Below are 13,579 nucleotides of genomic sequence, written 5' to 3'. Positions count from 1 at the left end.
GATATAGAAAAAAAGTGTAAGCATGGAGTTATCTGGAGTAAAGTATCCGAAGCTAAAGTAGCAATACACTCAACCGTCCGCCATCTTGGGTCTTACGGCTGCTTTTCTCCTATCTCGACACTGGAGAAATAATGTGTTTCGCTTCTTAAAACGTGTCTCTTTGCTTTGGATGTTTACATATTTCTAATCGTAACGTGAAGGACTGACAATTCCTGTTTAAAGATGCAGGGGTGCCCCCCCCCCTTCGAGCAAAGGCGCCTCCCCCTAAAAATCGCAAAGACCCCGCCCTAAAGAGAGAAAATTCCCCTCAAAACAACCCCCTCTAAAAAATTCAATGGCGCAGTCTGCGCCATCCCCCCCCCCCTAGGTGGGCACCCCTGAAGGTGTTAAGTTTTACCTTGGTAAAAGAAAAAATATATTATTAATTTGTACAACAGTAAATAGATGCTTCGAAAGAATTTTCGATCATTTTGAAGAATAATTTACGTTTATTTTCTTTATAAAGACTTTCGGAGTTGCGAATTACTTGAAATATCTTACTAATATTATATATGCGAAAGTTTGTCCGTATGGATGTATGGATGTATGGATGGATGTATGGATGTTTGTTACTCTTTCACGCAAAAACTACTGAACGGATTTTGATGAAACTTTACAATAATATAGCTTATGCATCAGAATAACACATAGGGTAGTTTTCGTCCCGTTATGGGGGCAAAACCGCCTTAGGGGGGCAATAAAACACAATTTTTGTATAAATTCTCTAATATTGGGATGAAAAAATACTTGCACATATTTACATTATATGTCCATCGAAAGCTCTGATTTTTCTGCTGAAGATGGCACCTGTTCGAAATTTCTAAGTAGAATAAAAAACGAGTTATGAGCTTTTTAGATCCATGTTCGAAGGCTTTCCTCAACTCAATACAATATTTAGTGTATCATCTCAACTCCCTATCGATAGCGACAATTGTTGTATTGTTGACTTTCTTTGCTTTTCGTGATTGTTCAAGGCTTTTCTCAAGTCAAATCTTGAAGTAAGATTTTTGCACAAGATTGGCAAATAATACATGATTTGGCTAATGATTTTCCATTTAAACGGAACTTTAATGTAATTAATGGTTTTTATTATTATTTATGCTGATTGAACACTTACTCATTATCCAAACAACCAGCAGATCGCCAAAATTTTTGCAGAAAGATTTCCGTAGCTGATGCATTTGGCAGTTTTTTCAACGTTGCTGTTTTTGAAGCCGAAGACTACGTCATAATGTTTCTCAGCTTTCACCATGTAAACAAAATATCGCCAATCAAAGAATTTTCAAAAGACTTTTTTTACTGTGTTAAATAATCCAGCAACTAAATTAGGCAAATCCATAAACAGCACAAAAACTTCCATTAATTTTCCTTTTTGCACAATTTCAAAAAATCACCAAATTGTATTACTTATTTTGGTAACATTTCGGATGAAACTGTTTAGCGCCATTTTATGGTGACCAAAAATATCTCAGCATCTGGCGACGATATCTCTGTAACGAAAATTAATATCATATCGTTTTACAAAGTAAGGAAAGAATGGGGGAGCATCATCGAAGGTACCCCGAAACGACTTTCGCAAATTCGGTAAAATCGCACCAAGAACCACAAAATGATTGAAATTTCCCGAAATAACTAAAGCAAGTATAAGGGGATTACGAGAGCAGCTACTTTTTTTTAATCACTTCGTACTTCATTAGCCATACAGAGAACGTTTTAGACTCCATGTTAAAAAAAAAGGATCAACAGATTAATCTTTTTAAATATGAGAAGATTATTTTCATGTTTTTTAAATTTGTATATGCTTAAATATAGTGCTTTCGTTTCTAAATCAATACTACTTTGTTCTTTATACTTATTGCTATTTTAGTTTTATGGGTAAGGAAGAAACTCGATTTTTAATCACGTCAAAAAGATGTGTTTTAAATTCTTTCACTTAAAACAGAAAACAAAAGCAAGTAACGATTTTTTTCTAATAATTATTACTGACCCAGGCAACGCCGGGTATTTTTGCTAGTTTTAAATATGCGAATAACATTTAGAAAGATGGTGCAGTAAAATGATTAAATGTGACTTACATTAAATATGTTGTCACAAATTGTTTGAAACTTGTGCAACAGTTTGAACTTACTCATGTAACGTGTTATATTTCATATTACTAATTTGTGTTGTTTTAATGTTGAATATTGTTCACTTTTTTGAAAATTACCAAATTTATTTTTGCTTATTTAACTATAATAGTAAGGTTTTATCTTCAGCAGGACTCTTGCTGCTTTTCTTTTCATTTTACCAACAATTGCTTGTTCGTCAATAATTTTTCAGTTTTAGAATGTGTTGTCAGCTCAAAATTTTCGGAAACTGCAACCCAAAAGTTTTGGAAATTCCGGATCACGAACACCCCAGTCTCAAAGAAACTGGTATTTTTTTGATTCAAAACATTTCTCAAAATTAGCCAAAAATATCTGTGAGAGAACTACACCACCTTTTGGTAATTCTAGAAGCTTCAATTATGTAGCCACACTTGAATATTTACTATAAAATATTCTCCACATTTTTACATACAAGATTTTAAGGTGACATAATAATCGCAACATTGATATTCTTTTAATTTGCCAAGTGTGCTTCTTATAAAAAGCCAAATTGATTTTTGAATAATAGATCAAAATTAATTCCACCTCCCCTTCCCCCACCCCCATTGTAAAAATAAGAATTCCAAAATGAAAGTTTCCTCTTAGATAAACTTTGAAAATTAAACGGGTGGGGGGAGGTGCAGGAGAAGAGTTATAGGGCTCTCTCGTGGAAATTTTTCGAAGTTAAAATCCTAAGCAACGAAGTTTTCAAGCGATATTCAATAACGTTAGGAACAGTAGCGTAACTATGGGTTCTAGCGCCCCTGATGAACTAAAGAAATTGTCCCCCCCCCCCAGGGTCGCCCACATGGAAAGTCACCGGAGGTCATTGTGACCTCAAAAAAAAAATTTTTTTTTTTTTTTTGGAACATTTTAAGTAGTCGATTCGACAAATAGGAGGCAGCATTGTAATTCTTTTTCTTATTTTCTTTTTACTTCCTTTTGGGGGCCGTGGTAGCCTGATCGGTAGGGCATTGGACTCGGGGCCGGAGGGGCTCGGGTTCGATCCCCGCTGGTCGAAGACCCACCGTCGTCATTAAAGGGGACTGGGCGACGTTAAATATGCTCGTGGTCTCAATGTCCTCCAAGTGAAACGATACCTCTGGGGGTGCTAGTACCAGGTAGCTATTAGCTCTTGGACTAGCTCTAAATTCTCATTAACTGTCCGATCCGGTGATGGTGCTGCCATCTATCGGTATATAAAATAATGGAGGCAAGGCACATAGTATGCAGATCCCTCGACATAATACAGTTGTAGTCAGTTGTGACTCTTGAATAGAAATAGAAATAGAAATACTTCCTTTTACAAAAAGAAAAAAAAGGAAGTATTGTATTCGAGAAAATTTTTGCACTCAAAAATCCATCTTAATTTCCACCTTACTCATCCCCGAATGAATGATGAGGTTTTTTTTCGACTTACCACACGTGGATAAGTGCCTAAGAACGTATAGACACGCAAAATATCCATTTTCACGATTCCCGAGTTAATTACAACGCGTTTTCTCGTGACGTCTGTAAAAAGGAAAGAAATGCATATATGTCGCATAACTCAAGAACGGTATCTCCTAGAAAGTTGAAATTTTGTACGTAGACTCTTAGTGGGGTCTTGTGCACCTCCCCTTTTGGTTGCATTCGGGTGTTTCTAAAGGGTCTTCTTTTGCACCTTTTTGAGGGGAAATCACTGTTAATTTCGATGCAAACTCAAGTGGTGTTATAATTTGGCGGATACTTGGCGATATATCGCCAAGTGTGCGCCAAAGTCTTTTGGTCGCCGACTTGGCGATTTTTTTTTTTCTTTTTTTTTAAAAATCTGATTTCAGTTTGGCCACTGTTGGCATAGGCGGATTTAGGACTGATTTCCTGGGGGGGGGCAGGATTTTTTTTTTTTTTTTTGAGCAATATTAGTTGTAATCAAGGCTGGATTTATATGCATAGATTTAATGTGACCCTAAGCTGTTTCAGCTTTTTGGTATCTTTTGTAGACCTGGACAACTTTTCTTTCGGTGGGAAAAAAGGCCAAAGTGCCCCCCCCCCCCACTGTGCATTATACATATGGTACTAGATGGGAAATGGTGTCTCTTTTAATTAGGGAATATACCCAATTTTAGGGGGTCCGGGGTTTTCCCCCCTGTAGGAATTTTTGTAAAATAGATATAAAATTCTGCATTCCCTAGTAAAAATGACCGGCTTCTGCCACCTTAGAAAAAAGCCGGTACCCCCCCCCCAAGCCTTCAGCCGTCTTGCTGCAAGCCGGTACCGCCTTCAGCCGTCTTGCTGCAAGCCGGTACCCGCCTTCAGCCGTCTTGCTGCAAGCCGGTACCGCCTTCAGCCGTCTTGCTGCAAGCCGGTACCCCGCCTTCAGCCGTCTTGCTGCTAGCCGGTACCCGCCTTCAGCCGTCTTGCTGCTAGCCGGTACCCGCCTTCAGCCGTCTTGCTGCTAGCCGGTACTGCCTTCAGCTTGAAGCTGGTACCGTCTTTGACCACCTAACTTGAAGACTGTCAAAGGCAGTACTAGCTTCAGGCAAGATGGTTCTATCACCTTTACAGCCTTTGACTGTCTTGATCAAAGCCGGTATCAACTTTCACCCCAATTGGTGAAAACTGTCATTGCTCAGTGCCACATTGTACCAAAGAGGAAAATCTACAGTTAAGTACCGATGACAATTTGAAAGATCAAGCAAGCAATACTAGTTTGGTTAATGATACAAAAAAAAAAAAAAATCCATTCGGTACCATCAAATCAGACAAAATATTGAAATTCTTGTCAAAAGGCACACGGCAACTAAACTTTGATTGCATACTTGCATACTTTTTATGATATTATACGTGCAGAATATTGATAGCGATAAGATTAAAATTTTTGTTCGTATAACTTCTTTGTTTTTTCACTATTCTGCAAACATAATAACAAAACATTATTTAAACTAATAAGATGCCAATTATAAGTAATGGATAAAAAATAAAATTACTTTTTTTCCCCAAAATAAACAAAAAAGTGTCAGATTGTGATTGTCTAGTTTCTTTTGGGTAGGATTTTTTTTTTTTTAAAGCATTTTCTAAAGAAGGGATGTTATCACATTTTCGATACCTGAAATTGAAATCACTCACTGCATTTATAAAGTAAGTAATATATTTCATCGAAGAGGTTTATGATATGTAATCATATAAGCAGTTTATGAAACCATTAAAGAGGTAAGACTCTAAATGCTAAAAAATTTGTAAATGTGTCAACATGTGCAACAGGAAGAATTAACTGACTATCGATGTCAACTACACTTAATGTGGTTCAAATAATGATTTTTAGGCATGCATTCATGTTCCTAATTTAACACAGCATTTAGAAAAAGACAAAATACTGAGAAAACAAATTATGCATCAAATATGATAGTGCAGTGAAGGGCTACAAGACCAAACGGAGGCTTGTTAGCATTTGAACACTTTTATTTATATTTTAAAACAATGTAAATTATTGTAGGACAAAGGTAAATCAAAAAAACATTTAGCTTTAATTTTTAAATGTTATTAGTGCAGTATGATTTTCACAGCTCTCTTTACAGGGCTGCTTGTTGTCTACAAACGAGCCGAGCAACCATGAAGAGCAAACGTAAACAAACAAATTCGTTAATAAATAAACTGATGCCATTTAAGTTTTTCTTGAGTTAAAAGATGGCGAAAGAAATAAAAACTTTTGCAACATTTTATTTTATGTTCAAACTTAAACCTATTCTTACTTAAATTTTAATTATTTTCCATGAAAATCATTAGCATTTCTTTGAAACAATTTTGTTGAAGAGCCTTACAAATTTAAAATTTATAGATTTGCGGTGATGTATCCACACTCTCCCGAGTATTCGTACTCCTTCAGGTAATTACCTACTCCTACTTCTTCCGCAAAAATAGAATGTTGTGTCTACGGCATGCCGGCATGGAGATTTGACTTTCCAACTTGTGTGAGTCACAGAACGGCTTGTTTTCACTGTATCGTTATCGAACATTGTAAAGTTATTTTTTTATTGTTTATTCAATCTCTACACACCCATATCTCTACAATGGGGAACAGGCATGATAGCTAAATAATATAGACGCACGCCGTTCGCAGATACATTTGATGCTGTGCAGTTACGTTTGCGGTCTATAAATATATATCCTCACAAGCACACAGATACAAGCAATATGACAACACTCATTGAAATGGATTCGGTCAAAATATATGTTTGGTTGCCTACCAATATGCTCGGGTAAATACATACATACAGACTTTGTGGAAAAAAACCCAAATTCAATTAGAGGTAATTAAAAACAAAATTTATGTTGAAATTTCAGTGATAATTTTTCACAACAAAAATACTGCTTTTCTTTCTATAAGGAAGTAAAAGTGGCTACTCCTTATGTTATCAGAAAAGGGTAAAAAATTAATTTGAAGGAATTTTCCGGGTAACCCGAGGTGGAATGAGCCCCAATTACCTTGGATTTTCAAGCTCTATTGTACATAAAGAAGGTCTGTGCTCAGCAGTGTCTACTCACCATTCATTTGAAGTCGACACACACACTCAGGACAGGATTGATCTGAGGAAGACATGCTCTACTGAGATGGCGAAACGAAAAATCTCGAAGGGGCAGAACAACCAATAGGCCCTGCTTGGGGCCAACGGGAGTTCCCCCCGTGACCGCGGCGTCCCTTCCCCTTCACGCCGGCAATAATTCCAGCCAAGACATGACGAAGAATGATGACTCGCAAAGCCATTGCTCGTTTACATCAGCATACTCCGACGATGAGATGGAAGACTACCCAACACTCGAAGCCACATACAAGGATTTAGGCATCGCATGGTCAGGAATAGGTGAGACTATTAACAAGTCATGATATGCAATTTTTGAAGGACTTAAAACAAAAACTCGTAACCGCAGGAAATAGGATAAAAAGTTTCTTACGACGAAATCGCCAAAGGAGATGCGGTACTACTGAAGAGAGTCATGTTCAGACACATGCATAACCCAGAAAATATTACTACAGCAGTACCAGGAGGCAGAGATCCTGCTCAAGAAGGTCGCCCATTTGGAAGAGGAAAACAAGATCCTTCACCAAAAGCTGAGCGGCGTCTCTAGCCAAAAGAAAAGAAAACCGGTCGTGCTTATCAACGCTGCCAATCCTAAGACCGTTATCGAGGAAATCAAGAAAAAGAACCCTGAAGAGGATTTTCATCACGGAGGAGGATCATTACCCCCTCTTCCGAAAATGGCCAAGTTGAAGTGGAGAACTACGCTAAAGATCATGCTATCGACTTCCACACCCCAACCATCACCTATATCCCTCCAACCCGTGTCGTAGTTAAAGGACTCCCATCTGACATTGGCCAGGAGGATATCAAATCTGCATTCTGGCAACTTCAGCAAGACGTGATTCACGTACTCCAATTCATCAACCGGAAAGGCCCTCTCCCCATCTTCTGCGTACATCTCAGGAAACTCGAAAGCAGAGAAGAGGACATTTTTTTACGAAAAGAATGAAAGTCGGGGATTTCATCGCCCATCTGGAGAAGCTGCATACCCGTCGTGGCCCACTCCAATGTTTCCGTTCCCGAAGGTAGGGGCACTGCTCCTACACCTACATCACGGAAAGGTGCGTCTTCTGCGCCGGCCCTCACCGACTGCAAGACTGCCCCAATAAAGAAAAAGGTCCCTTCTGCACCAACTGCGGATTGGCTCATCCCGCCAGAACTCTCGACTGCCCTTGGTGCCCCCAGATGAAGATGCGCTCCTGCCTGACTTCCGTACGCAACCCTGGGGAGAAAAGCTCCCCTATCCCTAAGAATGACTTGGTACTGATGCAGCTTGGCTGCTCCCTTCGGGCGCTTGACTCCCTCCTCCAGTGAGAAATGCTCACTAACTTACTGCCCCGTTCGCGGGGACACAATGTAGCTTCGGCGTTTTGCGTTATAAAGATTTACTTCCTTCAGTTTTGGGGTAAAAGAGCTCGGCTCTGTAGGCAAATTCAAAGACCGACCTACCGACCAGCAGTGTCTAAATCTGTCTTGTTAATATTTTTCCGACCGTTGTTAGAAGGTCCTGAAATAACTGTTGCACATTCCTGTTGGCTTACAACAGCAAGCTAAACTCTTTAGTGTTTTCATTATTGGTATAAAAGTAATATTAATCTGATTGCTTTGAAATTGTATTTATTGTATTCTTTAAACTTAATATAATTTTTTTTTTTACATTCTTTTTAAAATTAAAGTATATTTCCCCCCAATTGGGGGAACTAAGTGTCCTGTTTGCATTTAGTTGTTGCTTTTTAATCTATTGTTGCTAAATGTCACAATGTTGTATGTAATCTCAGTATTGTATGAGATTACCCTAAGCACCACCTTGTTTTTTATTATATTTGGGATTATATAACTGCTTTGCATTTGAATCCATCTTCTTCAAATCTTAAAATACAATAGTAAAAATCATATACTTAGGCAGGGTAAAATAGGAATTGTTTTGTGAGATGCATTAAAACTGTAACCTTTTGTGTTATTTGCATAAGCTTTATCCTTGTCATTAGTATAGTAAGCTGGCGGTTTTTGGGCAGGCGGTAACAGTTGGTCAATGCCGGCTTTCATTGCCCTAGCCGGCTGAAGCCGGTCTCTACCGTCTTGGTCTTAAGACGGTTAAAGCCGGTCGTTACCATCTGAGATAAAGACGGTCAAAGCCGGCATTGACCGTCTTTTGCCGCCTGTCCAAAAACCGCCTTTAAGGCGGTAAAAGCTGGTCATTTTCACTAGGGTTTTGAAGTCTTATAAGGGGTAATTTGAACCACAAAGATCTCTGAGAAAAATAGCAAAACTCTTTTGACAATCACGATAATACACAAAAAAAAATTGTTTTCTCGTGGACAAATCAGTGGCAGCAGTCCTCAGAGAGAAAAAAGCGAGAGAGAAGATAAGAATATGTTTTCTTATTTGCTTACATCGAGCTGTCGGTTCAATTCAATTAGTTTTTAGTCACGCCTTTAACCCACCCGCAAATAACAACAATGAATTAAATACAAAATGATCAATAGTAAAAAATGCTTTTAAAAAATGTTGTACAGATTTAGAAAATAGATAACAGGAGAGTACTATGCTGCCCATTTGAACAATTCATAATTTATACACTTGATAAGAAATTAAATTGAAGCACCCTTTGCTTAGGAATTTCAAAGACTCATCTAATCCGTTTCAAGGACTCAAGAACAATTAAAATTATTTAATTACAAGCAGTGCAGAAAACGGAAAGGAATAGAGGTGTTGTCCCCCCCCCTCCCCCCCGCGCTGAACAGATTAACAATATGCAGTAGAAGTAAGATAGAAGCAAGCAATACAAAAGAATGTTCAAAATACTGCACTGCATTTGGGATTAAATAAACAGCCAGATGTGAAACATGTGAGTCACAAAAATTTATCTCAAGTACTATGTTACAAAAACGTGAGAACCATGATTTTTACATTTTTGATGCAGGATGAGGCAAGGAACTGAATTTAACATATTTCGGCATTTATTCCTTTACCGTCTATCCCCTCCTATTTGTTACAAATGTTTACATTTAAGGTTTGTATCCGTACTTTTCCAAAATTTTCAAGGTTTTCAAGCACTCTGCAATGAAATTTATTTTTTCAAGTCCTCCTCCCTCCCCCCCCCTTTTTTTGGTGAGGAACAAATCATGAAATTTTCTGGAGTTGTGGGGCCTTCAACAAAGCGGGTGTCCTAAGCAATATAGCTTGTTTAGTTTGTAGGCAAATCCGCATTTTTAAAATCTTTGGTTAAGTTTCTAATTTGTTGAAATAATCCTTGATTATTTTAAGTATTGCAGCTGAATACATAGCTTGCTCAGTCGATATTTTCACTTATATACTTGCCCTAATAGCTTGCAGTTCAAAGTAGTCGTTTTCAACACATTTCAGCATCCCAATGACCACTTTACTACTTGTAATATATTGTACGGATTTCTCTCCCCCCCCCCCCCCCCAGAAAAGGATAGTTTCTATTCTCTTCATTTCGCTTCTGAACTATTCAAAAAAGTTTAAAAAATCATGATTTTTTTTTCTTTTAAGATTTTGGAAGGTTTATTGTTACTATGTATAAAGTCCTCCCAAGACTAAGGGGGCATTGCTCCCCTTCACTCCCCATAAATTCGCCCATGACTGTTCGTGATATTTAGAGAGTAAACTATTGAATCACATTAAAATTGCCAGTAATGGGGAAATGACATTAAATTATGGTAAAAGGAAGTCATGTGATGCACACATCAGCTCGTTTAGAATCGTTTTCAATGATGCTCAATGTTCCTTCTCAGTAGATGTTATTTATGTGTCTCTCGCTCTTTTTTTCTGGCGAGGTTTTTTTTTTAAAGCATTTTTCAAATTCTATCAAAAAAAAAAAAAAAACTCGCAAGAAAAAAAAAAGTCTTTTTTTTAAGCAGTTGAAATGCCACCCCCCCCCCCTTGGCGAGAGCCATTCCTGCCAACCCCTAGTTAAGCTACTGGTTAGAAAGAGGGATTTAAAAGGGCACAAAGAGTCAAGGCGGGTCCCTTGTCAGTTACGTCACAGGTCCCCCAAAAAAAGAAAGAAAAGGGGGGAAAAGAGAAAAAAGGGGGGAAAAGAAGAAAAGGGGGGGCAGAAGAAAAAAATCAAAACTGCTTACTAGAAAAGTTTTTCAAAATTATAGTTTTCATTTTGAAATGAGCATCCACTCACTGCATGCTAACTGTCTCGCCTAGTTGTAGTTTCAAATAACCAAATTTTTGACGATCTTGGATGATGAAGGGGGGTTCAGGGATCCATGCTTGAAAAATTCCTGAAATTTGAAGTCTTAAAAACGTGACTGTAGACCATATTTGGTTAACGTCATATATATTAACGTTAGGGGGCTGGCGATTTTTCAAAATTAAAGTGACAAAAACAATCATCAACACTTTTTGATGTAGTTTGGAAAGCAAGGTGTTTGAGCAGATCCCCTGGAAATTTTAAGAAATTGAAGCACCGGAAACGAGATTAGATATGTTTAGCAGTAAATTACCACCCCTAAGCCACGGCAAACGCAGAACCACTTGCAATATACCAGACAGCCTGGTTATCACATTCAGAGACTACAGTCTCGTTCTTATAAGAACTCTTCAGTCTGTATTAGCGTATAACCGAGTCGGATGTCATCTCATTGAAGCTCAAACTGCTTCAATGAGATGAAGCAGTTTGAGACTCTGGAGCATACTACGGATACTCACTTGTGAGATAAATAAATTTTATCTACTAGTTTGTTGGCGCTCTCAGCTTCAATGATATGACATCTGCCTTCCCGGCTCTGTTGTTCACTAATCCAGACTGAAGAATTCCAACAAAAACGAAACAGCAGTCTCTGGATGTGATAACCAGGCTGGTATATTGCATCACATTGGAGATGGTTTTAAAGCCCCCCCTCCCCCCGATGTACACCGCCAAAGGCAGTTCACACCAGTCCGCCGCAAGTGCATTGCACGAGTCGCTACAGGCAGCTAATCTAACCACCCTATCGGCTAGTATAGTTACGTTTTCTGCTATGTCTTACCTACATTTTCAAATTAAAATGAATTGTTTTCCCCCCTTAGTATTACCATAGAAGCAATACAACATTAATCTTAAAACTTTTTTTAAAGAGCAAAATTACTCATGTCCAGACTAAAGACGTGAAATTTTGGAATTTTTGAGGTGGTGGGATTTTTTTTTTTAAATCATCATTCATTGTAAATAGCTGAGAATAAGCTGTAAATTTCAGAAATTAGTTAGCTTACTATGTACAATTATTTTATGTACTTTGAGAAAGTATGTACAATTATTTTACATACTTAGAGAAAGTATCACTGATATTCACAAAGATATAATCATTTCTTTTAAAATTACGAAGTTCACTTGAAGGTTTTTGGGTTATAACACGCAAAGTTTTCCATCAAAACTTAACTTACTAAACTTTGTTTGCCACTTTTAACATCTTACTTGTGTGATTCATGATAAAAAGATTATTCATGAACGCTCCTTCAGTCAGTTTAGTTGGTGAGCCCCGTTCCTCCACAAAACTAATAAAATTTGTAACACTATGGTTCCGAGTTGGGCCCTCCCACTGGCCAGGTTCCTAGTTTCGAACTAGAATGACATGGCATGATTCGGGACTTGATGAGAATCTATATAAATAAAACAAAGAATCTGTGTGTGTGTATGTTCTTTATAAAAATTCAGTTTTTGTCGGATCTGGACCAAATTTGGCAGGGAGGTACTTGGACACCCGAGAAGGAACATAGGGGGGTTTTCAAATGCCAAAAAAGAACCGAACTGTTCGAATTTTAATTTTAGGGCCCGAAAATGGCTTTATCTACCTAAAATAATTATCCGACCAGTTCGATTTACCCATACGTTTCATTCATTTCCTTCGAATTGCTAAAAAAAAACCTGTAAAATCACCGGGGAAAAAACTAAAAAGCATCACTGAGCCTAATGGAATAGAAATTTTGTGTGGAAAATTTATCGTTTTAAAATTTTGCTTTTGTTTTGAGATAAAAATTTTCCTTTTTAATTATTATTTGGCGATTCATCTTCTTTCTGTTGGATTTTTAGTGTTGCGTTCAATTTATTCGGGAATTTTTGATTTGCCGTTTTCTTTCTTTAAGAATGATTATTTTGACGGGATTTTCTCAATATTTTTTTTTCTTTAATTGAAGCTTGATTGTTGAACATGTGTCACTTGACAGAACTTTTATTTTTGAGGTAGACCGTGCAAAGCTGGCAGTGCAGCTAGTAACACCACAAATGTAAAACACCCATAAACGAGGTTTTACTGCACATTAAAATTTTTATGTAAACATTTGCATTAATTAACACTATTAATATGCTCATTTTGTCTTGTGTATACATAACAGTTTTAGTGAGAAAAGCAGCAGATAATATTTTGGTTTGCAGGGAAATTAAATTACCTTACAGCTTGCATTATCAAAGAAAATGTTTTCATTTCGGATACTAAACAATTTATCTGGATTAACAGTGTTAAATTGCATTTATTGTTCCAGATAAAAAGGGTTACAGAACATCCACCCGCGAAGGAGTTGAAATTTTTTACAATGCCCTATATGTAACTCTGTAAGAAAATTTGAAGAGGAAATGTTCTCTCTCTTTTTTTTTTTTTTTTTGTTGAGGGAGGGGGGGGGGTTGTAAATTTGTAGTTTCTCCCCTCTTTAAACAGCGAAATTTAGAAGGAAAAATAACTCTCATTTATATGCTCAGACCTCCATAGAAAAATTGTACGAGATATTTTTTCCTTTGTTCATGTAAAAACAATTCTTTATTTACGAATGATTGATGGGTATCCATTTTTTTATTCCCCAACAAAACAATACTGTTTACATAACAATCAATAAATATAATGCTCA

This window comes from Uloborus diversus, chromosome 7 (genome assembly GCF_026930045.1).
Source record: "Uloborus diversus isolate 005 chromosome 7, Udiv.v.3.1, whole genome shotgun sequence".
NCBI lineage: Eukaryota > Metazoa > Arthropoda > Arachnida > Araneae > Uloboridae > Uloborus > Uloborus diversus.
The sequence above is the reverse complement of the archived record's forward strand: the minus strand, read 5'-3'. Positions refer to the sequence as shown.